Genomic DNA, 17,055 nt, shown 5'->3' with positions numbered 1-17,055 from the left:
ATGAAATGAACATGAAGTTTCTTCACCTCATGTCCTAAAAACAAGCATTAGAAAGCCAAAGCACTTTTTCTATGTGTGTGCAGCATTTTAATTTATAAATCAACCCCACCTTTCAAAGTTAATTTATGCATACAATACCATTTCAGCCAAAACCATTCTGGGATTTTGAGGGGAACTTGAAAGGATAATCTAATGGAAAAATAAACACAAGAGGTTTACAAGGAACTTTCCAAAAAGAAGAGCAATGAATAATAATGATTAAAAAGTATAAACACAGATCTATGGAACAATATTTGAGTCTAGAAATAGATTCAACAATATAATAAAACCTGTTTTCTCCAAAACAGGAAGGATCACAGTGGTGTTGGAATCTGAGTAGCAGTTTTTTAAAAAAGTAGTAACAACAACACCTTTTACTAGCTACCAATATAAAATTGAAATAAATTAGTGAACTTGATTAATTAATGAAATTAATGAAAAATACTCATGTTGTAGAAAGACTAAGAGAAAATAGAATAGAATATATAATAGAACCATGAAAGGATAGCTGTTTTAGTTTTAAAGGAATAGAAAAAATAAAAAGATTTGAAAAAAACTTAAAACATATGCTCAATGATAACAGTTTTTAATAGGACAATAGCAAAGTGGGAAAATAGATCTGCACCAACATGATGGAAAAAGAATCTATATATATATATAAAAGCCCAGCAACCGGAACGGCAGAATGACCAGAACGACTGGTGGCTATGACATGCACTGTGGCAGCCAACCAGCCTGATCCGGGCCCTGATCAGCTCCCCTTCCCCCATCCAGCCTGGCCCAATGGGCCCCCATCAGGGCAGGCCAGCTGGATCCACCTGTGCACGAATTTATGCACCAGGCCTCTAGTATCCTTATAAAGTGCTTGTTCATTTTTATCCCCCAAACATTGAGACTTTTATAGATGAATGGACAAAACAGATAATTTACACAGAGGGAAATACAATTAGTAAAGTAAGCCTGAAAAAATGTTTATCATAATTCATGATCACAGATTTGATGGAGTATTAATCATCTCAGGCTGTCATAACAAAATACTGTAGACTGGGTGACTTAAACAGCAGAAATTTGTTTCACACAGTACTGGAGGCTGAGAATTCTAAGATTAAAGTGCGATTTACTTCTCTAGGGATGGCTAGCTTTCTGACTTGGAGACTACCTCCTTCTTGCTATATCCTCACATGGCAGAAACAGAGAGAGACATCGATCTGATGTCTTTCTTATAAGGGTACTAGTCTGATCATGACCTCAACTAAGCCTAATTACCTCCCAAAGGTCCATCTTCCAACACAATCTCACTGAGGGTTAGGGCTTCAAAATACGAACTTTAGGCAGATGCAGTTCAGTCTATACCAGGTGGTAAGTAAACTTGCCAACAGGGACCCTATCCTAAACTTTTTAAAGCTCCAAGCAGAGAGCTCATTCCTGTTTCACAAGTGCTGTCATGGAGATCAGATCAGTATTAGTTAATTAAAGGTGATAGTTGTTGCCTTGGCTGGTGTGGCTCAGTTGGTTGGGCGTCATCCAGTGCCCTGAAAGGTTTGCTGGTTCCATTCCCAGTCAGGGCACATGCCCGAGTTACAGCTTATGGGCTTGATCACCATTAGGGAGCATGCAGGAAGCAGCAGCAGCCCATCGATATTCTGCTCTCACATTGAGGTTTCTTTCTCACATCAATGTTTCTCTCTCCCCACATCTCTCTTCCTCTCTCTTTAAAAAATCAATTTTAAAAATCTTTAAGAAAAGATGATGGTTTGTTAATCTTTTGCTCACTGTGATATAATATTCAATCTCACGTTCATAGTAATCTATGGAATTTATTTCAGTGAGTTAGCCTTCTTTTAGAATGCTAAGCCACAATATCATTTCAGTTCATGTGTTTAACTACTTTCTTTTCCTTTTCTAAAACGTGAACATATTTTATATTAGAGGCCCAGTGCACGAAATTTGTGCACAGGTAGGGTCCTTAGCAGCTGCTGGCTACTAGCCGGGGCCTCCCTTCCTGGCTGCTGGTTGGGGTCTTCCTTCGATCCGCACTGCCCCCTGGTGGTCAATGCATGTCATAGTGAGTGATCGAACTCCCAGCTGGTCAAACTCCCAAAGGGACACTTTGCATACAAGGCTTTTATGTATATAGATATGCTAAGTTTTCTAGGATACAATAAGTTTGTAAGATTGCCTCAAAAGAAATAATTACATTAGTTTTTCATAGGTAAATTAAATTTAGGTTCTTTGTAAGAAATAAGTTAATGTTTATGTACTCTGATTTTCAAATATTGGATAGACTTCAGGATGAGAGACAAAAGAAGAAATGGTATATCCTGAGCTTGGCCAGCACTTCTTGTGACCAAACTGTTAAGTTTTGTGCCAAAAATAAATGGGTTAGTTCTGTCACTTCAGTTAGAATTATTGGTGCCATAATCCCGCAAATAGGCAGATAGAGTGGAACACAAAATGGGAACTTTCTTTTAGTTTTGTACATTTTGCAAGAGGAAGAAAAGAGAAAATTAAGAAATCTCTTGGTTTTGACTTTTGCTGAGACTCTCTTATTCTGTATCTAATGATATTTTAAAAGTACTGATTTTTAAGCAAACTGTAATAAGTGCATTATCCTGTACCTGGAAAAAAATTACAATAAAAAATAACTGAAAATTGATTCTTGTTGTTTGCTTTTGGGTTGTTGTCTCCCTCACCTCCCCGCCATGTCACTCATTTCTCTTTTGCAGTCCTAGACAGAATTAAATTAGAAAGGAAATCTGGGTGATAGGTTCTTTTTATAATATTCTAATGATTTTATATAAATGATAAAATACAGTTCCAATTCTTCTTGTTTTTGCTTTAAACCCGGTACAAAGATAAAAGGTTTTCAGAATGGTAAAATCTTGTTTTTTCATTGCATTTCCTTCACTTAACAGGCAGTGGAGGAAGAATTTTATGTTTGTCTTTGTATAAAGTAATTCTAAAACTGCTTTCAGGGGACATAAATTTATGCCAATGTTTGCCATTTATAGCCATTTCCAACAGGTGTTATTTACACCAGTCTGTACCACTGTCTGTATATAAGATTTCAAGTACAATAATTTTCAGAACATTTCAGGGAAATAATTAGATTTCCTCATATTTATTCAATAATATAGCTATAACAACATACTAGTAATATGACATTGATTTAAATATTTTTTTATTTGCCATCTTTGGCTTTTTAATATGGTATTTTATTAAGCAGTAAAACAAAATCTTTTCGTGTTGAGGATAAATATTTATGTGCCAATATACGTGGGGAAGGTCTTTTTTCTTCTTCATTATCTGACTCATTGTACTGGTAAATAAACACATATTCCTGTATTTTTCCTTCAGTTAATGCTTTCGTAGAAAATTTTGAGAAGTGTGATGTAATTATATATAAAAGTCAGCAAAAACATTAATGAAATATCAAGGTAATTAAAAGACTACTTTTCTAAATGGGCTGCTGTCAGGGGCTTCCAGAAAAGTCTCAGAAGAATTTGCTTTTTTCACAACCATTTAATTAACTTACTACAAATATGCTTCAGAAAAGTGGTGAGTCTACGGTGTACAGGGTGTCTCACCTTCAACAAGACCAAAGTGTTGTGTTTTTCAGGTGGAATTTGAATATAATTTATAAATCTCAGCAGAAGTTTTTAAACATATAGAAAGGATAATTTTGTCATGAACTTTGCCAGAATATCTCCTAAAATAAAGCCTCGTGTTATTTGCTCCATAAACCTGTTTTATAGCAAAATGTTCACTGCTTTTCTGCAGGTCAGTACATTCCCTGTCCTGAGCTTCTTTAGCAAAAAGCTTTTTTAAAAATAACATTTTCTCCCCAGAGATGGGCCTCTGGAGGAGGACTTTTATCTGCAACAATGGTGAAGGCTTCCAGCAAGTAAAGTGCCATGGAACAGAAGTAGATGGATTATATGCTGTGTTCTGTATAGGCTGGAGTATATTTAGCAAGCTTAACACATATTCATTAAAACAACACAAAACAACTTCACCCTAAACAGGAACAAAACTAATCATGATACGGATTTTGTTTTTGTTTTGGGTGTATTTTCTAAATTGGGTATATCTCTTTAATTGGATGTATCTCTTTTGTTTTGGGTGAATCACTTTTAGAGCCCACTGCATGGCATTTTCACATAATCAGTTAAGCTCTAGAGCAGTCGTCCTCAAACTACGGCCCGTGGGCCACATGCGGGTGTTTTTGCCGTTTTGTTTTTTTACTTCAAAATAAGATATGTGCAGTGTGCACAGGAATTTGTTTATAGTTTTTTTTTTTAAACTATAGTCCGGCCCTCCAACGGTCTGAGGGACAGTGAACTGGCCCCCTGTTTAAAAAGTTTGAGGACCCGTGCTCTAGAGTAACCCTGTAGGGTAGAGCTCTTATTCTAATTTATATATCCTATATAATAAAAAGCTAATATGCTAATTAGACCAAACAGCAGAATGACTGTCCAGATGACCAATCCGGAGCTGCGAGGGGCTGTGAGGGCTGGCCAAGGCTGTGAGAGCCAGCCGAGGCTGTGAGGGCAGGCCGAGGCTGCAAGGGCTGGCTGAGGCTGTGAGGGCCGGCCAGGGCTGTGAGGGCCGGCCAGGGCTGTGAGGGCCTGCGAGGGCCGAGCCCCTTGCATGAATTTCATGTATTGGGCCTGTAGTCCTAATATATAAAAACCCAGGGTTCGTAACGATCGACTGAAGGCTCGACCAAACACTGGAGGTCAGTCCTGCAGACAGTGCTGGGTTGCCGTGGCGACCCAGCACTGACTGCCGCTTGTGCAGGTGCAGCAACCCAGCTCTGACTGCCGAGCATGCTGCAGATCAGGCCTGAAGAGAGGCCCGAAGAGAGAGGCAGGGTCTGACCTCCAGCCTCCATGTCAGCTGTTGATCAGCCATTGCCTCTCTCTTTGTCTCAGGGCTTCACTAGCAGCTGTGCCTCTGTTTCTCTCTGGGCCTCCTTGGGGGCTGCTGATCAGCCCTGCCTCTCTGATCAGGCCCAGAGATAGGCCCGGGATGCTGACTGGCATAGAAACTGACCAATCAGAACCAAATCTGGTGAACTACGAGGAGCCAATAGCTGCCTAGGAGGCGGAGTTTTTGACACTGACTGGCATAGAAACCGACCAATCAGAACCAAATTGGCCAGAAGGAGAGGGCAGTTGGGGGCGAGATCAGGCTGGCAGGGAGGACAGTTGGGGGCCAGATCAGGTCGGCAGGGGAGGGCAGTTGGGGGCGAGATCAGACTGACAGGGGAGGGCAGTTAGGGGTGATCAGGCAGACAGAGGCAGTTAGGGGCCATTAAGCCAGCAGTGGAGAGCAGTTGGGGGCAAGATCAGACTGACAGGAAGGCAGTTGGGGGCGAGATCAGGCCGGCAGGGGAGGGCTGTTGCGGGCGAGATCAGGCCGGCTGGGGAGGGCAGTTGGGGCAACCAGGCCCGCAGGGGAGGGTCATTGGGGGCTAGATCAGGCCAGCAGGGGAGGGTTGTTGGGGGCGAGATCAGGCCAGCAGGGGAGGGCAGTAAGGGGCAACCAGGCAGGCAGGCAGGCAGAGAGGTTAGGGGCAATCAGGCAGAGGGGTTAGGGGTAATCAGGCAGTCAGGCAGAGGCAGTTAGGGGCAATCAGGCAGTCAGGCAGGTGAGCAGTTAGGAGCCAGCGGTCCCAGATTGCGAGAGGGATGTCTGACTGCCGGTCGGACATACCCCAAGGGGTCCCCGATTGGAGAGGGTGCAGGCTGGGCTGAGGGAACCGCCCCCTCCATGCACTAATTTTGGGCAACGGGCCACTAGAATATATATAAAAGCCTAAGCGACTGAAGGACTGGAATGACCAGTCGCTATGATGCACACTGACCACCAGGGGGCAGACGCTCAACACAGGAGTTGCCTGCCCCCTGGTGGTCAGTGCGCTCCCACAGCAGGAGCGCTACTTAGCTGACTGATTCGTCCTGGCGGCCCACCAGCCAAGCGGCAGCCACTCACTCCCTCAGTAGTCCTGCAGGTCCAATCTCCGGAGAACAGGCCAAACACCAACAGACACCAGTAGACCAGTGCTGTTGGCATGATCACGACAGCACTGCCAGCCTCCTGGATGTTGGCCTTGGGCACCATGCCCACTTGCCCTCCCTAGATGCTTTGCAAGGAAGAAACAATATAAAAGCAGCCGCCAGGTGGCTCCTGACAACCAGCGCGAATGTCACTGGGACGGATACGGATCCAGGGCCAGCAAGGGTGTCCCACCGCCCTCCTGGAGGGCCGATTGTGTCCTCCCCTCCACCACCACCCTCCTCGGGATCCCATCTGTGCACGAATTTGTGCACCAGGCCTCTAGTTATACTGAGAAGGAACTGAGGCTCAAGGAGGAAGTGCTTGCCAAGATTCCATAGTTGGTTCAGAGTAGAACTAGGAATTTGAGGGCTTTTTGATTCAATTCTAGTCCTGGTGCACCTTCTTCTATAGCGTGTTCACTCTTCATTCTGTGTTCTCTCCAGTGTAGGTTGGGTATGTGGAACAGAAAGGGAGTATAATCCAGGTCACCATTATCTTTCCCCTAGTAGCCTCTGACTGCATGTCTTACCCCTCACAGCAGCCAGTGATGTTTTTGAAATATATTTGGATCATCTCCTTCTCTGCTTAAAAGCCTTCAGTGATTTTCCATTGTACTAAGAATAAAATTTGGAATACTTATTTTGGTCTACAAAACCTAGCACATTCTAGCTCCTGTTGATCTTTCCCTTGCTGGTCTAGTGTCCTCTGACTGTACATAGTTCCTGGAACTCCTCACACCCATGCTTGCCTCAAGACTTTTGCATTTTCACTTTCCTTTGTCTGCAGTTCTTAAGTTCTTTCTGACTATCTTCAACTGATCATCTTTCAGGTTTCAGCACAAATGTAATTTCCTGAGGAGATACCTTCCAATCTAAGCTCTCCTGTTTTACTTATATTCTTTCTCCTGCCATTAAAATCTTGCCTTTAGCCCTAATTGGTTTGGCTCAGTGGATAGAGCGTTGGCCTGTGGACTCAAGGGTCCCAGGTTCGATTCCAGTCAAGGGCATGTACCTTGGTTGTGGGCACATACCCAATAGGGAGTATGCAGGAGGCAGCTGATTGATGTTTCTCTCTCATCAATGTTTCTAACTCTCTATCCCTCTCCCTTCCTCACTGTAAAAAATCAATAAAAAAATAAACATATATATAAAAATATTGCCTTTGTATTTACACTAGAGGCCCGGTGCATGAAATTCCTGCATGGGTAGGGTCCCTAGGCCTGGCCAGTGATCAGGGCCGATCTGAGGGGCTACCAGCAGGGCGATCAGGGCCCCCGCTTGCACCTTCCTTGGCCTGGCACTGCCCGCTGGCCCCGCCCCCTGCTGCTGGTTGCCGTCTGTGGGGCGACTGGTGGGGCTATCGGGGCCTCTGCTCACACCCGCCTTGGCCTGGTGCCACCCGCTCACCTGCTCCACCATCCCACAGCAGTCCCGCTCTTGTTGGGGCCCATTGGGGCCGGCAGCGCTTCCACTGCCACCTGCTGCATCCCCGATGCCCACCATGTTCTGACCGCCTCCTGGTGGTCAGCGCACATCTAACTCCCGGTCAGTCAAACTCCCGCCCGTGGGGACGATTTGCATGTTAGCCTTTTATTATATAGGATAATAATAATAATAACTAACAATTTGGGTTCCCTTTCAGTGTGCTGGTCACTGAGTATTGCCTTTAACCCTGTTTATAGATTAGGAAGAAGATACTTTCCCAGATAACAGTAAATTGTGAACCAGGATTTAAACCCAGGCTTTCCTGCACAAGACTATAAACACTGGGAAGACAGGAGCCATGTCTATGTATTGTTTTATTTCTAGTGTCTGGTATATATGTAGTACGTGTATTATGTCTTCAAGAAATACATGTTGAACAAATGACTTAAAAAAATTAACAAAAACCCCCACAACACTTTAATTCCAGCCTAACCACTTTAGGGGCAATGGGCAATGTCTGGGGCCAATCTTTGGGTACAGTGCTCCAAGAAGGATCCTGAGGGGGACTTACCTTCAGGGAGCTGAGCCCCAAACAGGGCAGGGGCAGGCATGGGGAAAATGCACTACTCCTTGGCAAAGGAGATCTTCATGGAGTTGTTCTGGCTGATCTTGAAGCCCTGTAGGGTGTCCTGGGCAGCCTCTGCCTGCACCTCCTCGTCAAACTCCACGAAGGTGATATTGCGCCGCCCTGGGACTAGGCAGACCTCCTTGAAGCCAGGGAACTGGTTTAAAGCATGGACAGCATGAACTCATTTTCTCAGGTAGGTTGTAAAGAACAAGATGTGCTTTGGCGGGTTTTCTAAAAGAGGCTTGGCAGGTGGCATCTGGCCCAGCATAAGCTGCTGTGTAGGTATGGCCCCCAGTGGGATCTGGCTGGGTGCGAGGCCTGGAGGTGAGATCGTGCCAGGGGTGGCATGTAGGGAGGCTGAACCTGCATGTAGTGCATGGTGTGGGGCTCCTGAGTCATCGGTGGCATGCCCAGGACAGGCCCCGGGGCTGCCCCCACTGTGGGGCAACTGCCCTGCCTTCTTGGCAGCCGAGGCTCCTGGCTCTTGGGTTTCCTCTTCTGTGTAGGGTCTCACTCCCCAAAGGTCCCCTTCATCTGGGCAGTGATATCCGAGTTGGTCTTGGTGTACTGGATGCACATGTGCTTGTCATAGAAGGGGAAACCCTGCAGGGAGCAGGGCATTGGTGGTGCTGTGACCTTGTCATGACAAAAGCCTGGCCCTCATCTTTAGGCTCTGTGACACCAGCGTGTCCGGGATCTGGCCAAACGGGGAGAAGACGGCATACAGGGACTTACTGATTTTCTCATTGAGGTTGTTGATATAAATAGTGTGGTTGGGGCAGGAACTGCCATGGAGAGACCTGCCAAGGTAGGGCAACAGAACCACAGTTCCAGCATGTGGCTCCTGCTGGGTTTGAGTCAGATGACTTTTTATTTTATTTTTAGAACTTTACTGAAATATAACTCACATACAGTAAGATCTACCCCATTAAAGTATACAATTCAGTGGTTTTTAGAGGTGTGCAACTATTATCACTATCTAATTTTAGAGTGATTGTATCACCCCCAAAGAAACTCCTACCCATTAGCAGGCACTTTCCGTTCCTCCTCCCCCCATCCTTTGGAAACCACCAGTCCACTTTCTGTCTCTGGATTTTCTTATTCTGGAATTTTTATATAAATGGAATTATACAACATACGCCTTTTGTGGCTGGCTTCTTTAGTTTTGTACAATGTTTTCAAGGTTCATCCATATTGGGGCTTGCATCAGTGCTCCAGTACTCTGTTGCTGAATATAATTCTATGTTTGGATATACCACATTTTATTATTCATTAATCATTTGATGGGGATTTGGGTTGTTTCTACTTTCTGGACTTATGAATAGTACTACGATGAACATTTGTATACAAGTTTTTGTGAGTACATATTTTTTTCAATTCTCATGGGAATCTTGTGATAACTCTATGTTTAACATTTGGGGAAAAAATCCCAATCTGTTTTCCAGAGTGGCACAATCACTAAGACCTGTCAAAGAAAACCAGAGCTTGACAGTAGTTAAGAGCAGTGAAAACAAATTTTATTCAGGATTATTGCCATAGGGAGAAAGAGACCTCAGTATGGAACTGGGCTGAATTCCAATACAACAAGGAAAAGCCAAGGAGCAGGATGGGACTAGGGGGGCAGGGAATCAATAGATGGAAAATTACTAAGAGGGTAGGGCAATTTTTTGCTATACTGACCTAATAGGATTCTTTTACTTTTTAAATAAGTTTTTATTGATTTTTTTTTTTAGAGAGAGAGGAAAGGAGGAGAAATAGAAACATTAATGATGAGAGACAAACATTGATTGGCTGCCTCCTGCATGCCCCCTACTGGGGAATGAGCCAGCAACCCAGGCATGTGCCCTTACTGGGAATCGAACCGATGACCTCTTGGTATATGGGATGACCCTCAACGTACTGAGCCACACCGGCAGGGCCCTAACAGGATTCTTGCTGAAGGCAAGCCAGGGTGATAAGCTATCTCTTGGTCAGATAGTGAAGGTGATCAAATATTAACGGTGGTGGATTCTGGCTAAACCTACTTAATAAGATTCTTGCTAAAAACTGGGCGATGCAAGGCAGACAGGCAAGTCTAAAAGTCAAGGCCCAGTTGGAAAGAGGATTCAGAGGACCCTGATTAAAGTCTAGTCGAAGAGAGACTCTTTGTCAGACCCATAACAAATAATTCAAGGATTACCTGTCCAGTGTTTTTCCTCAACTGTATTAGCAAGGAGATTCCAATAACTTATTTGAAATTTCCTGAAATTCTACACAGTGACATTTCATTCAGCATCCAACAGATATTTATTGACATGGTGTTGACTGATCTGGGATACAGCATATGCACTATTTTCTTGAATCCGGTAAAGCTACTTTATTTTCAATTTAATGCTCACAAATTAGTATTTGTGTTTTGTTTCTTTTTAAATCTGTATGGAAACATTTAGCAAATGATAGTTTAGGTCTCTTTGGCATATTCTCATTTATACTGTAAAGAAAAGAGTGAAAGACAATATCATATATTATTGTAGGATTCATAGTTTAGGACACTTGTCTCATTTAAATAAATTACTATTTCCACCATAAATGTACATTTTAAGCATAATGAATACCTAATTTCTTTCTTTCTCTTTCTTTTTCAATGTTCTTTTATTTTATAAAAAGAATTTTCTTTCTGTGCTTCAGAGTGGTGTTGGCTCTGATCCGGTACTAAATTGTTTTATTACTTTATCCGATTATTACTTTATCCGATTTACTGAAACATTGTTAGAGTAGATCATTTATAAATTAACCAGCAGCTGCTAAAAATTATTTTAACTTTCTCACAAACTTTTTTTTAAAATTCTCAACCAAGGATATTTTTCCATTGATTTTTAGAGAGAGTGGAAGAGAGAAAGACAGAGAGAAATATCAATGTGAGAGAAACACATCAATTGGTTGCCTCCTGCACGAGGCCCAATCAGGGCCCTGGCCGGGGAGGAGCCTGCAACCAAGGAATGTGCCCTTGACCGGAATTGAACCTGGGACCTTTCCGTCCGCAGGCCAACACTCTATTCAATGAGCCAAACCGGCTAGGTTTCAGAAACTTTTTAATCCTATGTTTTTTCTACTTTACTACTACCCATCTGTAGTATGTCATGTATCTTTAACTACTGCAAATTTAAAATTTATTTTGAGAATTTAGCAATGCTCCTGAAGACTTTGCTGTCTTGGGGAGCTGGGAATCCAGAGTTGTTACTCAGTTAGAAAAATGAAGGCCTCCTCTGAGTGACTAAAGCAGAGCTTCACCAATGTTAGCTACAGCCTCTCCTGTGCAGTTAGTAACCAGTGTGTGCCAACTCTCATTGTAATGATTATAATTGCTTGGGTTACATTCACATTCATGACGCATGCCTCTCACCTTATGTGGTGCTCATTCTCTGTTTCTTTAACTAATGTACCATTTTGCCTTTCATTTTGGTGTGGGGAACTACTCTTTTAGGGGATGTAAAGCAGAGAGCAGCTGGGGGAAGAATGAATACTCAGAACCCAGTGCCAGGATTACATACTGATGCACAATCTGAGAAGGGATCTTTTGAGATAGTTAAAAGGAAACACCAAGTGGAACTGCAGCTGGCCTTGCCCTGGCACGTGATGCTAGTCAAGGAGGTACTTGGCTTCCCTCTGCTGCATTTCATTCTTGGGTTGCCAGCTGCTTCGAGCCAACTGCTTGGGCACAGCTAAAGTAAAGGCAAGAAAATTATCACTATATACCTGTATTTTATGTTTGAAAATCTGCTACTAATTTCTAAAGCTTAGGATGTTGGCAATAGCATGTGGATGAAAGCTTAAAACCTAGAGATCCAAAAGGAAAACAGTTTATCCTTTCTGCCTCTGCAGAAGTAGTTTCAAAGGTTGTGTCTTCCCTTTTTGGATAATTTTTAGAATAAAGGGGAAATATTTTTCATTTTCACTCTTACAGTGTGATTAGATATAATTGAATTTTAATAAGTACATTGTAAAATGAATAGGCATGTATTTTAAATTTCATGGATTTAGAATTTGCAGGAAGAGGAAGGTAACTACTAAAATTTAAATGCCATCCTGCAATGGACCTTCTGAATAGGAGCTTGATATGTAATTCAACCCTTCTCTTCTGCTGTGAACTTGCCCATTTCAGATTCTAAGCTTTATGTCTAGCAATAGACAATATTACTTCTTTTTGTATCCTTTTGATTGATTATAATTACTGGAAGACTGTCTTAACCTGTTCCTTTGTGGATTCTTCAATGAAAAACACAGCTATTTAAGAGCATCAGAATTGACATGAACCTTCCCAGTGCACAGTGGAAGTACAGTTTGGTTCAAGGGTTACCAGTGTGCACCTCCTGAGCTGTGTCCCAGCTGTTAGGCTCTTCCCCTTTGGGTCGTGCTTCTCATACTTCCTTGTTAGAAGTCCTAGAAACAGATAAGGCATAGGATGCTGAAACAGGATCCCCTTGAAGTTCTTTTAAATTAGGTTAACTTTGCATCCTGTCTTGCAATATATTCATGATTATTTAAATATACATATATTTAATTATCATTTAATGAAGTAAAATTGATGCTCCAGGAAGGTATTGTAACTGACAACGCAGATTCTCTTGCCTGCCTCAATGAAAGCCAAACTGGTGAGACAGGTGCTGGTACAAAAAGAAAGAGGTTTATTCAGGTGCTGCAACCTGGGAGAATGGTGGACTCTGATCTCAACGACCATCTCCCTTTCCTGTTCATGCCTATGGTTCTGAGAGGAATAGGGAGGAAAGGATTTTTTTCTATCTAATTATCTTTTTAGATTTTGGTATACTGGGTCCCTGTCCATTCACCTTTCTAGCTTTTGGCATGTTTGGGCACTGTCTACTCATATTTCTAGCATTTTGGATGTTCACTGTAAGTATCTCTCCCTGTGCCATCTTGGCCAATAGGAGAGACTCTGAAATACTCCCTGATTGCCTATAGTAACAGTATGTTGCCAGAGGCTAAAGCAAACAGCAGTTAGCATAAAAATGCAAAAAGAAACATTGGAAGGCCAATGGACTTTGATATTGGGCAGGTCTGAAAATCAGCATAAAACTGTCCTGCTGTGGGCACAATGGCTTGAGGCAATTTCCCTACCTGATAATTTTTACATTGTTTACCAAACTTTACCTTTGATCTGCCTGTAGGCATTGCTACAGGGCAAATGTGTATTCAAGTAAATAAAAAGGGGACTAGGCAAGAACTTGGTGTGTCTCTTCAAGAAAGAGGCTCCACCTGGCCCCCAATGTCTTCTAAATTTATATTTCTTGTATAGCATTTTCATTTGTGCATCGGCCACTCCTTCAGATCCTGAACCCCGCCGTGAAGGTCGTGGCAGCATGGCATATTTAAGTTGGGGCTTCCTGATGTTATTTGCACCCTGGTTTGGAAAATCCTGGACATAGTGTGACTTTGGGGGAAATTTTTTTACCTGATAGTCCTTTACTTGAAGGCACCTGATAGATACCAGGTATTTTCGGGAGCATATGGTGGTAGAATTTTGGTAGTTGCTAGCTTATCTCAGGTGTCCACACTTAGTGTTGTGAAAAGAGGTCAGCCTGAAAGACTAGCAGTCTGAGTTTTTAGACCTGGCTCACTATTAACTTGTGATATTGGACAAATTGCTTAATATCTTCAGGCTCATTTTCTCATCCATAATATGAGGGGTGAACTATCCTATATAATAAAAGCCTAATATGCTAAGTGTCTTACCATTCAACCAGTTGCTATGACATGCACTGACCACCGGGGGGCAAACACTCTGGTAGGTTAGCTTGCTGCTGGGGTCTGGCCAATTGGGACTGGGCGAGACAGACCAGACACACCCTGGAGCCCTCCTGCGGTCCCTCCTGCGGTCCCTCCCTGGCCGGCCAGCCCTGATCAGCCCCGATCGGGACTGGGCGAGATGGGCTGGACATGCCCTGGAGCCCTCTCGTGTCCCTCCCCATCCCCAATCATGCACCGGTGGGGTCCCTTGGCCTGGCCTGTGCCCTCTCGCAATCCGGGACCTCTCAGGGGATGTGGGAGAGCCGGTTTTGGCCCTATCACTGCAGACCAGGCCAAGGGACCCCACCAGTGCACGAATCTGTGCACCCGGCTTCTAGTTTGAGATAAAGCAGCATTTTCCAAAGTATGTTTTGCTTTTCACACTAAGGCCTTTTATTAAAGTCATCCTCAGCCCACTCCCTCCTCTCAGTTGGTGTCATTCTGTAATATTATACCTTCTGAATGTCTTAAGATTCTAGATTGAAGGAAAAAACAAAAAAGTATGTTAGGTTTGAAAATGACCTATGTCATTGCTTAGTTAGTGTTTCTGGTTTAGTAATAGATATTTTGGTTTCAGAAATGCCAGGTCCTCTCATATTATCTTTTGTACTTATTGGCAATTTTCCCTTAAAGCAACTCTTATTTTTGTATGTATTCACTCATTATGGTTTTCTCTAAGAAGCCTATTGGAGAGAGTTCAAGTTTTTTTTCTATTTTTTTTTATTTTTTTAATTTTAGAGAGAGAGAGGATGGGAGAGAGGAGAGAGAGAAAGATCATTGTGAGAGAGAAACATCCATCAGTTCCCTCCAGTATGCACCCTGACTGGGGATCAAACCCACAATCTGGGTGTGTGTTGTGACTGTGAATCAAACCCACCTATGACAATTTTTACTTTCTCTATGGCAGAAGTTCTACCTACAGAAATAAAGGCGTGCAGCTGAATTGGAACAGAAGCTAGATAATGTAGGGGCTATATGTTTCTTTGCTCCCAAATTAAGACATTTGGCCTAATGGGAAGACTAAGAAGTTGAGCTTCTTTATGCAACACATTGTTGTCCCTGCAGCCACGCAAGGAAAGATGTGTTTCCGTGCACCTGTGCTGTGTACTACCTCCTGTTTTCAGTTGTATAATCAAAATTATACAACTAGTATTCTTTAGGCACTCCAACCAACTGAGCTACACAGGCCAGGGCTAGAGAGTTCAGGTTTTAAAACTAAACATAAAACTGCATCCTTGTTTACTGGCAGGGGTCCACTGAGAGATTCAATTGACGACAGCTTTTGGATTTTTGAAGCAGACGTTTCATTACCACCTTTTCATTGAGTTTGATTTTTCACTTTTTGGGATCTGGCCAGGCAGAGCAATGCAGGTGAACAGGAGCCAGAAATAGGAGAGAGATTCAACCACTGCAACTGGCCCAGCTTCTGATGTGGATTAAGGAAGTGAAGAGTGTCAGCTCAAGTCCAGAAACCAAAGAGGTGCTCAGGCAGTAAGGTACATGGTAGGCTACTGCAAAAGGGAGTTTGTGACAAAGAAAGGGAGAGCCAGTAACTCAAAACCTTAGGCTTACTGTTCGTAGAAGTCCAGGCAGACTGGAACCCACCAGGGAGCACTGAGACTGAGTTTTGGTCTTTTTTTAAAGTTTTATTTTTTTAAATTAAAGTTGACAGTCAATATTATTTTTATATTAATTTCAGGTGTACAGCATAGTGGTTAGATATTATATAATTTACAAAGTGATCCCACCTGGCACCATGCTTAGTTGAACTTTAGTCTTTGAAGTACAGGACTGAGAAGGAGTAGATATTAAGTAGGTTACTGGAATGAGACTTTTGAAAAAAAGCAGGAGAAAAAAGTGGGAGAAATAAACATGCTATTTAACCAACTCCCTAAGAGCCCACACAGTCTAATGCTGTGTAGCATTTTAAATGAATGAAGTAGGTCTGGATGTTCTGAAATAGAAAACTATCTATGATATATTAAGTGAAAATGTAAATTTGTAGTATATTATATACTGCAGAGATCGTACTTTTGAGGGGAAAAAGTACTATTTTAGGGGAAGGAACCTTGGCACATAGTAAGGTAGAACTCTATTCAGATGAATGATACAAACACCTTAGGCATACTTTATGGAGACAGATGAGTTGTTTGCAATTTGTTTTTAATTCTATCCCCCCTGGGAATATCCATATTATTGAATAATAAAATGCCTAAAGCCAACAAATGTGGTGGTACTCCTGAAGAGAGGCAGTATTGGTATATTGTGGAGGGGCAGCGGGTGAGTAGTTAGGGGTACAAACTCCAGATCTGGACTGCCTGGGTTTAAATCCTGCTTCCACCACTGACTCTTGTATGACTCTAAGCCACTTAACTTCTCTGTGCCTGTTTCCCCATCTGTAAAATGGGGACAATAGTAGTACTTACTTCATGTGTAATTATGAGGATTAAATGAGCTAATATTTATAAAATATACACTGAGTGGCCAGATTATTATGATCTCTGAATGCATAATAATCTGGCCACTCGGTACACACACACACACACATATATATATATAAAGCCCGGTGCATGAATTCGTGCATGGGTGGGGTCGGCCAGCCTGGCCAGGGGGAGGGGACATGGGCGGTTGGCCAGCCTGCCTGCTGGTTGAACTCCTGGTCGAGGGGACAATTTAAATATTAGCCTTTTATTATATAGGATATACACTGAGTGGCCAGATTATTATGCTTTTAGAGATCATAATAATCTGGCCACTCAGTGTATAGAACAGTGTCTCTCCCATACTCAGCTCTATACAAATGTTTGTTAAGCAAATAAACAAAAAACATGCTTTCTCAGCTTTCAGGAATCAGTCAGGAGCTGACCCTCAGACTTATCTTTCTACCTCATGTACATGTCTTATCTTAGGACATTAAATTTTTAAAAAAATATTATTTCAAGCACTATAGAAAAATATAGTTACTTTTAAAAGTATAGTTAATTCATTCTTTCTAGCTTAATTCCCAGAAACTGAACATTTTAAAATTACTCCTTGGTGAAGGTGATACCAGTGTGCTGATAGGGTGAGAATAATTCTTAACCCTTCCTGAAGGTTTTTATGAAGAATGAAGATGAA

At 42.5% G+C, this 17,055-nt stretch overlaps 1 protein-coding gene and 1 pseudogene across 7 annotated transcripts in view; one reads left to right on the top strand and one right to left on the bottom strand.

Moving 5' to 3' along the window:
• Positions 1-17,055, top strand: part of ST7 (suppression of tumorigenicity 7) — a 308,974-nt gene that overhangs the window by 99,343 nt on the left and 192,576 nt on the right. The gene's annotated exons all lie outside the window — the stretch shown is intronic.
• On the bottom strand, positions 8,150-15,696 carry LOC103295935 (U1 small nuclear ribonucleoprotein A-like; annotated as a pseudogene).

Source organism: Eptesicus fuscus, chromosome 14 (assembly GCF_027574615.1).
Source record: "Eptesicus fuscus isolate TK198812 chromosome 14, DD_ASM_mEF_20220401, whole genome shotgun sequence".
In the NCBI taxonomy this organism is placed as follows: domain Eukaryota; kingdom Metazoa; phylum Chordata; class Mammalia; order Chiroptera; family Vespertilionidae; genus Eptesicus; species Eptesicus fuscus.
The sequence above is the reverse complement of the archived record's forward strand: the minus strand, read 5'-3'. Positions and strand labels throughout refer to the sequence as shown.